Genomic DNA, 15,981 nt, shown 5'->3' with positions numbered 1-15,981 from the left:
AAACAAATGTCGCATGTGTATTGTGTGTATTTTTATTCTCAAAACAACAGATTATGAGTGGCATGCATCAAAGTCTGGATAAGTGATCGTAAACTTGCAGTGCTAATTTCTTACAAGCCCACATCATCCATTTAGTATTTCACTTTATCATTGTGTGTAACGTCCTAATGCACAGGTTCACGAACTCGGCCCTCAGGACCACACACAGTGCATGTTTTTCTCGTAACCCAGTAGAAGCACAGGTGTATGAATTACTCGCAGACATATGTTAAAAGGTTCACAGGTGTAGCTAATTATGTCACTTGTGATTCTGTGAGGAGACCTGCAAAACATGCACTGTGTGGGGTCCTGAGGGCCGAGTTTGAGAACCTGTGTTCCCAAAAAACACTCCTCAACATATAATATGTTAGCCTTGAGGAATACATGTGTCCCTATGTGTGATGCGCCATCATATTTAAGACACACAAACTTACTGTAATCAGGAATAATTTATTTCCTAATGTTTGATGCTGTAAACTTGATGATGTGTAAGTAAATACACAGTTTGCCACACATATACATTATTATACACTTTTTTTGTTTTTTGGTGTAAAAGTACATATTTGTTTGTTTCAGCATCATGTGTAAAAACATTCTTACTAATTTTTAACACACACAAACATGTCCCAACAATACTGACATTCATTTGGACAATGTTTTTCAAACAAAACAAAGCCAACATATTACAAGCTTTTTACGCAACTCAATTGTGTTCTTCTTGTAATGTTGTATAGATAAGAAAGCTAAGATATGTATCAATAACATTGTAATTTGGATTGTCTGCAGGAAAAGAGAATGATTGGAATCTAGAAAGAGTAATGATTAGAAAAAAATCAAGTGGTCAGTTTACTTCCTGCTAAAGACATTCTGCCTGGCTGGCAATTATTGTATCTGCAGGAAAAGAGTATGATTGGAATCTAGAAAGAGTAATGATTCGAAAAAAACAAGTGGTCAGTTTACTTCCTGCTAACATGTATGTGTGGCTCCTTCAACATTTCCCTCCTCCAATACAAAAAAAAAATGGTAATGAATAAATGTGCGTACAAAATTTATGTTTTTGTTTGTACCACTTATAATTAATGATGTTGTAAAAAGTGTCAAGGAGCTAAGTGTTATATTTTTAATGCAAAAATAAAAACTTGCTAACTATTTTGAGTTACTTATCACAAATGTCTAACTTGTTTTTTTTTCACGTTTTTTTGGGTGGCTGCTTGTCCTGCCCTTTGCCTTTAGCACTGTCATGTTGTCGTGTTCTGGTGGAGCGTCTTGGTGGTGATGAGACTGGCGTAATATTTGGAGTAGTCGTACCAGTACTGCTGCTTGTTTGCTGTTGGTGCATGCATCTGTTTCATTCAGGTTAGTGAGGGTTGCATTGAGTTCACGTGTAGCAGCATTTTGATTGTCTACTATTCGGAATAAACTTTAATTAATCTTTTGATTGTTTTGAAAAATGCTCATATAACTTTGCTGTTGTCTGTGCTGTTCTTCCATTATGCGCTGTAAGTTGCCCATGACCTGTGTAATGTCTGTACGCATGAGTTCCATGGTATTGCCTATTTTGGTTGTTTGTTCATTTTGTCTACTCAGATTTCTTGATATTCTTCTGAGGTGAGATGGTAGGCTTGCAAACATTTGTGTCTGCTTACGCAGGCAATCTTCATTAGTGGCCTGCTGTCTAGCCCAAATAGTCCAAAACACCTGATCAGGGCCTTGTGTTCCTGGTGTTGTTGGCCTGTGTTGTGGTGGTGGTGTGCTTTGCTGTGGTGGTGTACTCACAGGTGCTGGGGGGCTCATTCCTTGCATTAATGGCTGCATTTCTAAGATGTTTGTCTCCTCCATGTCACTGTGTTGGTGTTGTTGCGGAGGGATGCTGTTCCCAGGACTCGAAGCTGAAATGTTAAACAAATCTCCGTTAGCTATCCATATGTTTGTGAAATGTAAACAAATCACTACACATGGAACACATGTCATTCACTGTTGCTTTCAACTATTCTGGCTAGCAACATCATCACTCATAGCTTAAATACATACATATGCCTGTTTGAGGCAAATGTGTCTGGTTACTTAGTTGTGAAAGCAAACACTTTAGTTTTATTGTAGCTCACACATACTCCACCATAAAAAAACATTAGAATACATAATGTGTTACCTTATAGCTTTATTCAAACAAACATAGTAATGTTTTTATATGTATTTTGCAATGTTACCTCAAGCACACATGTGAAATTTGGAAAAACAACCTTACTTTTTGCAAACAAACCAACATGCTTTTTTGTTGCAGCATCTTACACACAAAGTCATACTGTATGGATCAAGTGGACATACATATCTTTATTGGATGTGGACAAGGCCATTTAGCTTGGATTCCATTTCAGCTTTTAATTACTGCTGTAAGTATTTTAGTTTTTGATGTGTTTTGACTTAATGCGGTTATGAATGATTTTGATTATGTTCTGACATTTTACACATTTTTTTCAGTTTGATACTCACAATCAAGATGAGGGGAGTGTGGATGACGTCTTGGAGGTGTGTCCAAAATTTGGAGTGGGGGTACAGAACATACGGACGATAATCTTCGTGGCGGGGTAGCCTGCTGTGTTTGTGCCGGGACATACGTCCTTGCTTTCTTTTCGGCCACAGGTTTTTTGTGGTGATGTCTTACAGAAGTGCCACTTCTGCTGCTCCATACTTCTTTTGATGGACCTTTTAATGAAAGTGCAATTTTGTTATGGCCATTCCTTTACAAGCATACCCTATACTACAATGGACACTTTACCTGCTTCCGCAGCGTCATCATCATCAGATGTGATAGGAGTTACTGGCCGACGAGTAGTACTGCTTTTTTTAAACACTGTATAAAAAAAAATTATAAAAAAAATTCATGCTATTGTGTATACATCCACCCATTATGCTTATAAACATTTATTCTTTTAGAAATGCTTGGTTTTTATTTAGAACAAACATAAGGACCAGAAATAAAAAAACAAAAAACAAAACAAAAACAACATTGACAAAAACACATATGCACTATGGCAACATCAACACAGGAAAACATGTACAGGACACTGACATAGGCCACAAGTTCAAGAAGAAAAAATAAAATAAAAAAAACACACAACTTCATTTTGTATTGAAAGGAAAAATATTACAGATGCAATATATAAATTGCTCTGTGATGTTGCACTCCAAAGACACATTACCACTATATGAGCAAAAACAAAATGCAGCAATCTTTATAAAAATTACACTGCAGTGTGGTGTCACGGTACAAATACAAGCAAAAAAAAAAAATATATATTGTTTTTTAAAATAAATAATTAACATTATCTAAAGATGACATTACACATGTAAGTGGTTTCCAAACCACTTTCCAGTACTCCAGCCTCTAACATGACAACCACTGTTTTTAAAACATTGCACATGGATCACTTAAATATAAAACATAGTCACAATTTTTTTTTTGAAAAACGCACAAAAGGAAAACATTATTGCAGGACAATTCAGAGACACACCAAGTCCAAACTACACATGCAAAATATCTATCTGAAAAACACATGACATACAATAAAGTAAGATGTTACATTGGCTTTTGTATAAAACATTAACCAAAACAATGTATTTGCTGACACACACTTGAAGATGGGAGTAAAATGCCACGTCACATGACACACATTTAAAAAAAAAAACCAACATAGAATGTAATTGCAAATACACATGCTCACCATTCTTCCTGGGCCTATCTGAATCCCGGACATGGGTTGCAGAGACAACTTCTGGAGGGATTACACTCTGCATGGGCTCCTCATACTCCAGATAACTTGCAATATAGGGCTGCCCACCACCGGTTTTCCGAGCCGACTTGGCCTCCTTGGCCATTTTGGACTTGACATGTCGCTTTATGTCATAGTACCATTTGCGGCACGTGTCCTCCGTCCGCTTGACCACTCCCTCACTATTGACAGCAGCAACAACTTTCGCCCACAACACCGTCTTCCTCCGTGTTGGCACCTTGGCGGACTCAGGGCCAAATAGCTGCCTCTGATACTTCATAAGCTCACGCACCAATGCCACATTTTCAGCAAAACTAAACTTAACATTCCGCCCAGTCTTAGTAGTGGTGCGTGGCTGCGGAGCACTCTGACTGTCACTATCACTTGAGGCTGCTGCAGCAACCTCACCCACCTCCTCCACCTCACTAACCTCACTAACACTCACCTCCTCCACCTGACCAACCTCCTCCCCCTCACTGACACCCTCCACCTCTGAGTCACACATACAGTAATTGTGTGTCTAAACAGTTAACACAGAAAAAAAAAAAGAAAAAAAACACACTCCTCCACTACCACTACACAACTCACACACCAACACACACACACACACACACACACACTGACAAGGGACTATAAAGAAAAATAACTTGGACTAAAAATGAGACAAAACCACAAAATACAAGACAACAAGAATGACAAGACGACTTCCAAACACAATACCACACTCAGAAATCGCTACCAACACTACTCACCAAACCACAAATTCACCTACCTCCACAGCACAACCTCCCTCCTCCTCACCACTAACTAAACCACCGAGGTGCGGATGGTTTGGGGCGTATTTATATGGTTGCGCACAGACACTCCTACCATCTGAAACACAACCAATCACGGACGGGGATGAAAATCGAAACTGAAAGTGAAAATGCGGCCGCGGAAAATAAAAAAAACCCTGCCGCGTTTAACTTAGGAAAAAAAAACAACAAATACTACAAAAACACGTACGCAAACGACAATGACGGCCGTAAATGTGCCAAAAAAAAAACGACTGGCATCGACATCGGAAAACACGACAACCATAAAGTCGACGGCTTCGTAACTTTGCGTATATGGATTCAAAAAGTTGCATGAAAATGCACCCGATACAAAACGAGTTTAAACACTACACAAACCAACTCAAACACGAATATTAGTAAATATTGCCCATTGTGTTCGTATTAGCTCTTCTGTTGCCATATTATTATTTCCTACCATTGATTATATGCTGTTTGAATCAGTCTGTAAAAGGCTTCATATTATGTTTGATGTGAAGTAAAATGCAATTTTATGATTAGCAACATATGGTTATGTAAGTACTAATGGAGAGGCTTTTCTATATCCCCAGGAGTCTCCTGCAATGACTACAAGGATTTTCAATGTACAGTAGTATTAAATCCTTAAGAGCACAAGAACGCAGTAAGAGAAGTGACTCATGTTCTCCATTAAGGAGGCTGAGCATTACACAAAAGTTGTTAAAACCAACCTATTCAGGTTATGGGGATTGAAAGGCACTAACATATTTGTCCAGCTTATGTTTACCAAAGCATCAGCAGCTGTTCTATGGATTATCTATCTATGGGTGATTGTACAGTCAGCCCCTATTCCTCCAGTGGCTACAAAACTACATTTACGGGATGCTCAGCCATCCAGATGGCCAAAGGTGTTACTGGGTGGCATTTCTCCCTGGATGAGATCATCATCACTATTATCATTATTATTATTTTACTATTACGCTTTATAGCACTGACAGCTTTAGTCATTAACATAAAATTTTAGATATGGTGTTATAAAGTACTGTATATATGACTGTATCTATGATGCGTGTTCCCCTATAAGACTTGTATAACGATCTAACGTCTAATGGCATTTACTTTGATTATACGCAAAATTACTGTGCCCACATTTATTATTTTTGTTTGGTTTTAATTGGGTATAGTAATTTTATGGGTTTTTTTTCAATATTACGTTTTTATTATTGAGTTTTCAAACACATTACAATTACAAATAAATTGGCAAATGTAATCTGAAAAAGGGGGAGAAGACATATATATAACATAACTAATAAAGACAAGGGGAAGGATAAGTAGGTATCAGGGGGATCATAGTTCAGCAATGATATTATATTGTGATGAAGGGCAGAAGGTCTGCATCGCGGAACAAGCTAATGTCCAATATGGATCGGGGAGTGAAGGACAGAGAGGTCAGGTATGTCAGCTGGTGTACCAGAGGTACCGATTTGGCCCGATCTCTCCTTATATAGGGACCATTTAAGCCATTTCTTTCTAATAGGGATAGTCTCCGAAGAGTGGGTGCCCTCAGCTGTTTCGAACACATAGTGTTGATGTACCTTTTGTACTATCATTGCTAAGGTGGGGACGACTGCCGACTTCCATTTGGAAGCTATAGCGGCCTTGGATGCTATGAGAATGTGTCCTAAAAGATACCTATCTGGACTAGACATTTCCCCGTAATAATAGTGAAAGAGTGCCAACAGGGGGTCAGGTGTAAGGGTTACTCCTAATATGTGGGAGATAAAAAGGAACACCTCCCTCCAGAGCGACTGTATTGCTGGACATAACCAAAATATATGAAGGATATCTCCCACCATCCCACAATTCCTCCAACAGCCCGCGGAGACATCAGGCCAAATCTTGTGTAACCTCTCCGGTGTAAAATATACCCTATGGACCAATTTGTAATACATTTCGCAGTGATTTACACATTTGGAAATTTTGAAACAAGATTTAAAGATCGCTTTCCATATATCTTCGGTGAAGACCATAGGGAGGTCTTTCTCCCATTTAGTCTGAGAGGGGAAAGTCCCATGCCGGGATTCAGCGACCAGATATTGGTACCATCTGGAAATTCCCCCCCTATTACCACTAGGCAATAAAAGGGAGGTCAGGAATTTAGGAAGACCGGTATGGCGGGCTCGGTTGGGGGAGCAGCTTTGGAGCCAATGTCTCAGTTGCAGATACTTATGGAAATCTTGTTTAGGCACCTGAAATTGTTCCTGGAGTAGGGAAAAGGGGACTAAAACACCGTCTAGTAGGACATCCTGCAGGGTGGATATGCCCATGTCCCTCCAATGGTGCAAATGCAGATCTGGGATCAACAGGGCTATAGTGTGGAGAGATAATTGGGGGGAGGGCATAGCGCCAGCAGGGAGAGATTTAAGTACCGTTCCCCATATCCGCATCGTTATTTGGACCGCGGAGCATTCAGCTACCTCAGCGGGGATTGAGGTGGTAGGTAACCAGAACAAGTCTGGTAATGTAAAGGGGGATACAGCGTTCTGTTCTAAGGATACCCATGGTTTAGGAGTGCTCTGGGAGAGCCAATCACTGGCCTGGGCGAGTAAACACGCACTATGGTATCTTTCTAAATCTGGGTATGCAACTCCACCGGCACATTTTGGCGCAATTAAAGTGGATTTCGCTATTCTCGGCTTTGAGCCTCCCCAGACATAGTTGGTTATCAATCTGTTAAACTTATTGCAAATATCTTTAGGGAAGGTTCTGGGGATGGTTCGAAAAAGATACATCAATTTAGGTAGGAGGACCATTTTTGCGGCTGCCACTCGTCCAACCCAGGAAACCTCCTGCATCATCCAGTCTTTGATAAATAGTTCAAATGCCCGAAAGAGAGGGTCGTAGTTACACCCCATTAGATCCCGTTCCCTAGATATATGGACGCCTAAATATTTAAGTGATCTGAGTTGCCACGCGTATTTGTAATCGTTTTTTTAGACGTCTAAGGGTATTGTCGGGCACATTCAGAGGGAGGGCCTCGGTCTTAGTAGTATTCAACTTGTAGTATGAGACTGCTGCGTAAGAGTTCAAGAGGGAATGTAAGTGTGGCAGCGACGATTCAGGCTCTCTAAGGCATACTAAGATATCGTCGGCAAAGAGACAGATTTTGTGAGACATTCCCCCTATCACTGGACCAACAATTGAGTCTAACGTCCTGATCCGCTCCGCCAGAGGTTCGACAGCCAGCACAAAAATGAGGGGTGACAGGGGGCAACCCTGGCGAGTCCCATTAGTTATATTAAATGTAGAGGAGATGCACCCATTAGTGAAAACCGAAGCCGAGGGTGAGGAATACAAAGCCAGTATGGAGTCTAGTATTTTGCCCGCAAACCCAAAACAGCCCAGGGTGGCCCTTAGATAGTCCCAGTGGAGTCTATCGAATGCCTTCTCTGCATCCAGAGAAAGGAGCAAGAGAGGTTCGTCTCGGGCTTGGCAGCGTTCAATCAAGTTAATTACTCTGCGTGTGTTATCTGATGCTTGCCGGCCTATTACAAAGCCATAGTGGGAAGCGACAGCCCATCTAAGAACTTAGCTATGTCTGCCGGAGTGGGCTGAGGGATACTAGGGTCTTTTCTAAGGTTATACAGCTGCGAATAATATGCAGCAAACGCATTAGCTATCTCACCTGGATCAGTTACTTTAACTCCCGAGGATGTATGGATTGCTTGTATGCGTTCTTTTGCTCTGCGCCCCCTCAGTTTACGTGCCAGTAGACGGCCCGCTCTATTACCGAGCCTATAGTAATTTTATGTTTTATGATGTATGACATATTTAATAAATTGTACTACATTACTTCTACACCATGATTTCTTAAAATTGTTGCCATGTAGGAGCACTGTGTTTTTTAGGATTAGTTGAATGATGATCTGTATGCCTCCCTCAGCCGTATGCCGGCAGTCATGTCACTGACTCCAGAACACCAACATCCGACACCTGGAAGGTAAGTATCTAGGTTAGTGCCGGGGGGGGGGGGGGGGGAGGGGGTTTGGAGTTAGGCACTTGGAGTAGTTAGGTACTGGGTGAGTGGTTATCCATAGTCGCCAACCCCTGAAGGTTAGTCGCAACTGCCACCCCCAGAGGGTTAGCCATGGAAATCCCCCCCCCGAGGGTTAGTGAAGTGGAGTGGGGAGGGTTAAATACCTCGTCCATTGTAGGGATCTTGGGTGGCGGGATGCCGCTGTTGGTCATGTGACTACTGGCATCCCGAGCACTGGTATTACATTACCATCCACCCTCAGCAGTGTCTTATGTGGTGAATAGTAGCTACATTTCCTGGTTGTGTCTGGTGATTTTAGTTTTCATTGCAGGAGCATTCAACAAAGTGGTATTCTGTATTCCAGATTTCTCTAACGTCCTAAGTGGATGCTGGGGACTCCGTAAGGACCATGGGGAATAGCGGCTCCGCAGGAGACTGGGCACAAAAGTAAAGCTTTAGAACTACCTGGTGTGCACTGGCTCCTCCCCCTATGACCCTCCTCCAAGCCTCAGTTAAGATTTTGTGCCCGAACGAGAAGGGTGCACACTAGGTGGCTCTCCTGAGCTGCTTAGTGAAAAGTTTAGTTTTAGGTTTTTTATTTTCAGTGAGACCTGCTGGCAACAGGCTCACTGCATCGAGGGACTAAGGGGAGAAGAAGCGAACTCACCTGCGTGCAGAGTGGATTGGGCTTCTTAGGCTACTGGACATTAGCTCCAGAGGGACGATCACAGGCCCAGCCATGGATGGGTCCCAGAGCCGCGCCGCCGGCCCCCTTACAGAGCCAGAAGACAGAAGAGGTCCGGAAAATCGGCGGCAGAAGACGTCCTGTCTTCAACAAGGTAGCGCACAGCACTGCAGCTGTGCGCCATTGCTCTCAGCACACTTCACACTCCGGTCACTGAGGGTGCAGGGCGCTGGGGGGGGGCGCCCTGAGACGCAATAAAAACACCTTGGATGGCAAAAAATGCATCACATATAGCTCCTGGGCTATATGGATGCATTTAACCCCTGCTAGAATACATAGAAAAACGGGAGATAAGGCCGCCGATAAGGGGGCGGAGCCTATTTCCTCAGCACACTGGCGCCATTTTCCCTCACAGCTCCGTTGGAGGGAAGCTCCCTGGCTCTCCCCTGCAGTCACTACACTACAGAAAGGGTTAAAAAGAGAGGGGGGGGCACTAATTACGCGCAGTATTAAAGATACAGCAGCTATAAGGGGAAAAACACTTATATAAGGTTATCCCTGTATATATATATAGCGCTCTGGTGTGTGCTGGCAAACTCTCCCTCTGTCTCCCCAAAGGGCTAGTGGGGTCCTGTCCTCTATCAGAGCATTCCCTGTGTGTGTGCTGTATGTCGGTACATTTGTGTCGACATGTATGAGGAGAAAAATGATGTGGAGACGGAGCAGATTGCCTGTAATAGTGATGTCACCCCCTAGGGGGTCGACACCTGAGTGGATGAACTGTTGGAAGGAATTACGTGACAGTGTCAGCTCTGTATAAAAGACAGTGGTTGACATGAGACAGCCGGCTACTCAGCTTGTGCCTGTCCAGACGTCTCATAGGCCGTCAGGGGCTCTAAAGCGCCCGTTACCTCAGATGGCAGATATAGACGCCGACACGGATACTGACTCCAGTGTCGACGGTGAAGAGACGAATGTGACTTCCAGTAGGGCCACACGTTACATGATGGAGGCAATGAAAAATGTTTTACACATTTCTGATAATACGAGTACCACCAAAAAGGGGTATTATGTTCGGTGAGGAAAAACTACCTGTAGTTTTCCTGAATCTGAGAAATTAAATGAGGTGTGTGATGATGCGTGGGTTTCCCCCGATAACAACTGATAATTTCTAAAATGTTATTGGCATTATATCCTTTCCCGCCAGAGGTTAGGGTGCGTTGGGAAACACCCCCTAGGGTGGATAAAGCGCTCACACGCTTGTAAGGGCTCTACCCTCTCCTGAGATGGCCGCCCTTAAGGATCCTGCTGATAGAAAGCAGGAGGATATCCTAAAATGTATTTACACACATACTGGTGTTATACTGCGACCAGCAATCGCCTCAGCCTGGATGTGCAGTGCTGGGTTGGCGTGGTCGGATTCCCTGACTGAAAATATTGATACCCTAGATAGGGACAGTATATTTTTGCCTACAGAGCATTTAAAAGATGCATTTCTATATATGCGTGATGCACAGCGTAATATTTGCCGACTCGCATCAAGTCTAAGTGCGTTGTCCATTTCTACCAGTAGAGGGTTATGGACACGACAGTGGTCAGGTGATGCGGTTTTCAAACGGCATTTGGAAGCAACATGAGAAGACGCCGTATTATCAGGCGCAGTCTTTTCGTGGACAAGCGGGCAAAAGGTTCCTCATTTCTGCCCCGTGACAGAGGGAGAGGAAAAAGGCTGCAGAAATCAGCCAGTTCCCAGGAACAGAAACCCTCTCCCGCCTCTGCCAAGCCCTCAGTATGACGCTGGGGCTTTACAAGCAGAATCAGGCACGGTGGGGGGCCCGTCTCAATGAATTTCAGCGCGCAGTGGGCTCACTCGCAAGTAGACCCCTGGATCCTTCAGGTGATATCTCAGGGGTACAAATTGGAATTCGAGAAGTCTCCCCCTCGCCGTTTCCTAAAGTCGGCTTTACCGATGTCTCCTTCTGACAGGGAGACAGTTTTGGAAGCCATTCACAAGCTGTATTCCCAGCAGGTGATAATCAAGGTACCCCTCCTGCAACAGGGAACGGGGTATTATTCCACACTGTTGTGGTACCGAAGCCGGACGGCTCGGTGAGACTGATTCTAAATCTAAAATCTTTGAACACTTACATACAGAGGTTCAAATTCAAGATTGAGTCACTCAGAGCAGTGATTGCGAACCTGGAAGAAGGGGACTACATGATGGACATGATGTCTCATGATGTCTCATGTCCAAATTTACCCTTCTCACCAAGGATACCTCAGGTTTATGGTACAGAACTGTCACTATCAGTTCAGACGCTGCCGTATGGATGGTCCACGGCACCCCGGGTCTTTACCAAGGTAATGGCCGAAATGATGATATTCCTTCGAAGGAAGGGAATTTTAGTTATCCCTTACTTGGACGATTCCCTGATAAGGGTAAGATCCAGGGAACAGTTGGAGGTCGGTGTAGCACTATCTCAGGTAGTGTTGCGGCAGCACGATTGGATTCTCAAAATTCCAAAATCGCAGCTGGTTCCGACGACTCGTCTTCTGTTCCTAGGGATGATCCTGGACACAGTCCAGAAAAAGGTGTTTCTCCCGGAGGAGAAAGCCAGGGAGTTATCCGAACTAGTCAGGAACCTCCTAAAACCGAGCCAAGTCTCAGTGCATCAATGCACAAGGGTTCTGGGTAAAATGGTGGCTTCCTACGAAGCAATCCCATTCGGCAGATTCCACGCAAGAACTTTCCAGTGGGACCTGCTGGACAAATGGTCCGGGTCGCATCTTCAGATGCATCAGCGGATAACCCTGTCACCAAGAACAAGGGTGTCCCTCCTGTGTTGGTTGCAGAGTGCTCATCTTCTAGAGGGCCGCAGATTCGGCATTCAGGACTGGGTCCTGGTGACCACGGATGCCAGCCTGCGAGGCTGGGGAGCAGTTCCACAGGGAAGGAATTTCCAGGGCTTATGGTCAAGCCTGGAGACATCACTTCACATAAATATCCTGGAGCTAAGGGCCATTTACAATGCTCTAAGCTTAGCAAGACCTCTGCTTCAAGGTCAGCCGGTGTTGATCCAGTCGGACAACATCACGGCAGTCACCCACGTAAACAGACAGGGTGGCACAAGAAGCAGGAGGGCAATGGCAGAAGCTGCAAGGATTCTTCGCTGGGCGGAAAATCATGTGATAGCACTGTCAGCAATTCCGGGAGTGGACAACTGGGAAGCAGACTTCCTCAGCAGACACGACCTCCACCCGGGAGAGTGGGGACTTCACCCAGAAGTCTTCCACATGATAATAAACCGTTGGGAAAAACTCGACAGGTATTGCGCCAGGTCAAGGGACCCTCAGGCAATAGCTGTAGACGCTCTGGTAACACCGTGGGTGTACCAGTCAGTGTATGTGTTCCCTCATCTGCCTCTCATACCCAAGGTACTGAGATTGATAAGATGGAGAGGAGTAAGCACTATATTCGTGGCTCCGGATTGGCCAAGAAGGACTTGGTAACCGGAACTTCAAGAGATGCTCACGGAGGATCCGTGGCCTCTACCTCTAAGAAGGGACCTGCTCCAGCAAGGACCCTGTCTGTTCCAAGACTTACCGCGGCTGCGTTTGACGGCATGGCGGTTGAACGCCGGATCCTGAAGGAAAAAAAGGCATTCCGGATGAAGTCATCCCTATCCTGATCAAAGCCAGGAAGGATGTAACCGCAAAACATTATCACCGCATTTGGCGAAAATATGTTGCGTGGTGCGAGGCCAGTAAGGCCCGACGGAGAAAATTCAACTGGGTCGATTCCTACATTTCCTGCAAACAGGAGTGTCTATGGGCCTGAAATTGGGGTCCATTAAGGTTCAAATTTCGGCCCTGTCAATTTTCTTCCAAAAAGAACTAGCTTCAGTCCCTGAAGTTCAGACGTTGTAAAAGGGGTACTGCACATACAGCCTCCTTTTGTGCCTCCAGTGGCACCTTGAGATCTCAATGTAGTTTTTGGGTTCCAAAAGTCACATTGGTTTGAACCACTTAAATCTGTGGAGTTAAAATATCTCACATGGAAGTGGTCATGCTGTTGGCCCTGGCCTGGGCCAGGCGCGTGTCAGAATTGGCGGCTTTATCCTGTGAAAGCCCTTATCTGATTTTCCATTCGGACAGGGCGGAATTGAGGACTCGTCCTCAGTTTCTCCCTAAGGTGGTTTCAGCGTTTCACCTGAACCAACCTATTGTGGTGCCTGCGGCTACTAGGGACTTGGAGGACTCCAAGTTGCTAGACGTTATCAGGGCCCTGATAATATATGTTTCCAGGACGGCTGGAATCAGAAAATCTGACTCGCTGTTTATCCTGTATGCACCCAACAAGCTGGGTGCTCCTGCTTCTAAGCAGACTATTGCTCGTTGGATTTGTAGTACAATTCAGCTTGCACATTCTGTGGCAGGCCTGCCACAGCCAAAAATCTGTAAATGCCCACTCCACAAGGAAGATGGGCTCATCTTGGGCGGCTGCCCGAGGGGTCTCGGCTTTACAACTTTGCCGAGCAGCTACTTGGTCAGGAGCAAATACGTTTGTAAAATTCTACAAAATTGATACCCTGGCTGAGGAGGACCTGGAGTTCTCTCATTTGGTGCTGCAGAGTCATCCGCACTCTCCCGCCCGTTTGGGAGCTTTGGTATAATCCCCATGGTCCTTACGGAGTCCCCAGCATCCACTTAGGACGTTAGAGAAAATAAGAATTTACTTACCGATAATTCTATTTCTCGTAGTCCGTAGTGGATGCTGGGCGCCCATCCCAAGTGCGGATTGTCTGCAATACTGGTACATAGTTATTGTTACCAAAAAATCGGGTTATTGCTGTAGTGAGCCATCTTTTCTAGAGGCTCCTCTGTTATCATGCTGTTAACTGGGTTTAGATCACGAGTTGTACGGTGTGATTGGTGTGGCTGGTATGAGTCTTACCCGGGATTCAAAATCCTTCCTTATTGTGTACGCTCGTCCGGGCACAGTATCCTAACTGAGGCTTGGAGGAGGGTCATAGGGGGAGGAGCCAGTGCACACCAGGTAGTTCTAAAGCTTTACTTTTGTGCCCAGTCTCCTGCGGAGCCGCTATTCCCCATGGTCCTTACGGAGTCCCCAGCATCCACTACGGACTACGAGAAATAGAATTATCGGTAAGTAAATTCTTATTATCAAGCTTGTATTGGCTTTGGCAGCATGTTATACCAGCAACACCGACACAGGACATAGCATTTGAACTTTGTGGGCAAACTCGTGCCAGGAAAGTGCTGTCGACATAAACAGTGCCGACATTTTAACATGTTGACATTTCATCACTATGATACATAATGTCAGCATGACCATGTCAACTCCCCCTCCCACAGCCTAACCCTAATTCTCTTGCCCATGCAGCCTAATCCTAATGTAACACTCTGACAATGTCGACATTTCGCCTATAGGCAGTCTGACAGTGTCAGCACATTGCCTGTCGATGTCATAAGTATCTGCATTATGATACTTACATCACTTTGCCACTGTTAACTCCCTCCGCTGCCCACCACCACCTCCTCTCCCTTCCTCATTGTCTGCGCTTGACTTTGCCACTTATTTCACATCCAAGATTGACTCCATACGTCAGGACATCACATCCCACCAGACCAGCAACCAGCCACCACCCATCCCTTGCCACCCCTCCCCTTCGCTCTCACCAACTCTGACATCTTTCTCCCATGTGCCAAACAACAAAACCAAATATTGAGCCCAGGCGCTCACATAACACATATGCACTTCCCTTAAGGTTTTTTGATGCAGTAGATCTGGGGGTTCTTCCTTTCAATTTTCAAGATGTATTCATATGCATGAAAAAGAACACAAACATACACCCAGATCCTCGTGTATTACTGTAAGGTGATGTTGGTAATCAATCTAAAACCATTTCCATAAAACAATATGAAAGTGACGGGGAATCCCCCCTTCCAAAACACTTACAATAGTGCAAAACAAACGTGCATGTAGATATAAAATCTTTGTGGATAATCGTCCGTCACCACGTGAATGAAAGATATCGGGGTTGCCCCCTATATATGGCACTCACAATTTTGCTGATATACAATATGCATATAAGGTGGGTCTTTCTCTTCCACTCCTTATTTAGAGGTCACGCACATTTTGTCCAAAAGAAATATATCGGAGAGGATATTGAAGTATAAAAAGTTCTTTTTTTATTAACAAACAAACATCAAGTAAAAGCAATGGTGATCATACCCAAGTGGATAGAGGTGATTGGATGTAGTACAGAAAAAACGGGGCCCCGTTAATCTGATCTCCTTTAATCTCCACAAGGGTGTGTATATCAGTCCAGTGCAGCACAGTAATACACGAGGATCTGGGTGTATGTTTGTGTTCTTTTTCATGCATATGAATACATCTTGAAAATTGAAAGGAAGAACCCCCAGATCTACTGCATCAAAAAACCTTAAGGGAAGTGCATATGTGTTATGTGAGCGCCTGGGCTCAATATTTGGTTTTGTTGTTTGGCATATTTGTTTGTGTGGGACTTTTGTGATTCCATATCCATTTATTCTTCAGGCTGCAACACATTAGCGCACAGAGGTACCTCAAATTCTCTAATATTGGCTACATTTTTCTCCCATGTATTTGGCGAGGAA

General features: G+C 44.2%; 1 protein-coding gene and 1 long non-coding RNA gene across 4 annotated transcripts in view; both read left to right on the top strand.

Moving 5' to 3' along the window:
* The window catches only part of CCDC169 (coiled-coil domain containing 169), a 356,256-nt gene that overhangs the window by 67,824 nt on the left and 272,451 nt on the right, over positions 1–15,981 (top strand). The gene's annotated exons all lie outside the window — the stretch shown is intronic.
* On the top strand, positions 1,231–2,781 carry LOC135050585 (uncharacterized). The gene is made up of 3 exons (XR_010241680.1): positions 1,231–1,395; positions 2,321–2,429; positions 2,518–2,781. It is a non-coding gene; the product is annotated as an uncharacterized LOC135050585 (long non-coding RNA).

Source organism: Pseudophryne corroboree, chromosome 2 (genome assembly GCF_028390025.1).
Source record: "Pseudophryne corroboree isolate aPseCor3 chromosome 2, aPseCor3.hap2, whole genome shotgun sequence".
In the NCBI taxonomy this organism is placed as follows: domain Eukaryota; kingdom Metazoa; phylum Chordata; class Amphibia; order Anura; family Myobatrachidae; genus Pseudophryne; species Pseudophryne corroboree.
The sequence above is the reverse complement of the archived record's forward strand: the minus strand, read 5'-3'. Positions and strand labels throughout refer to the sequence as shown.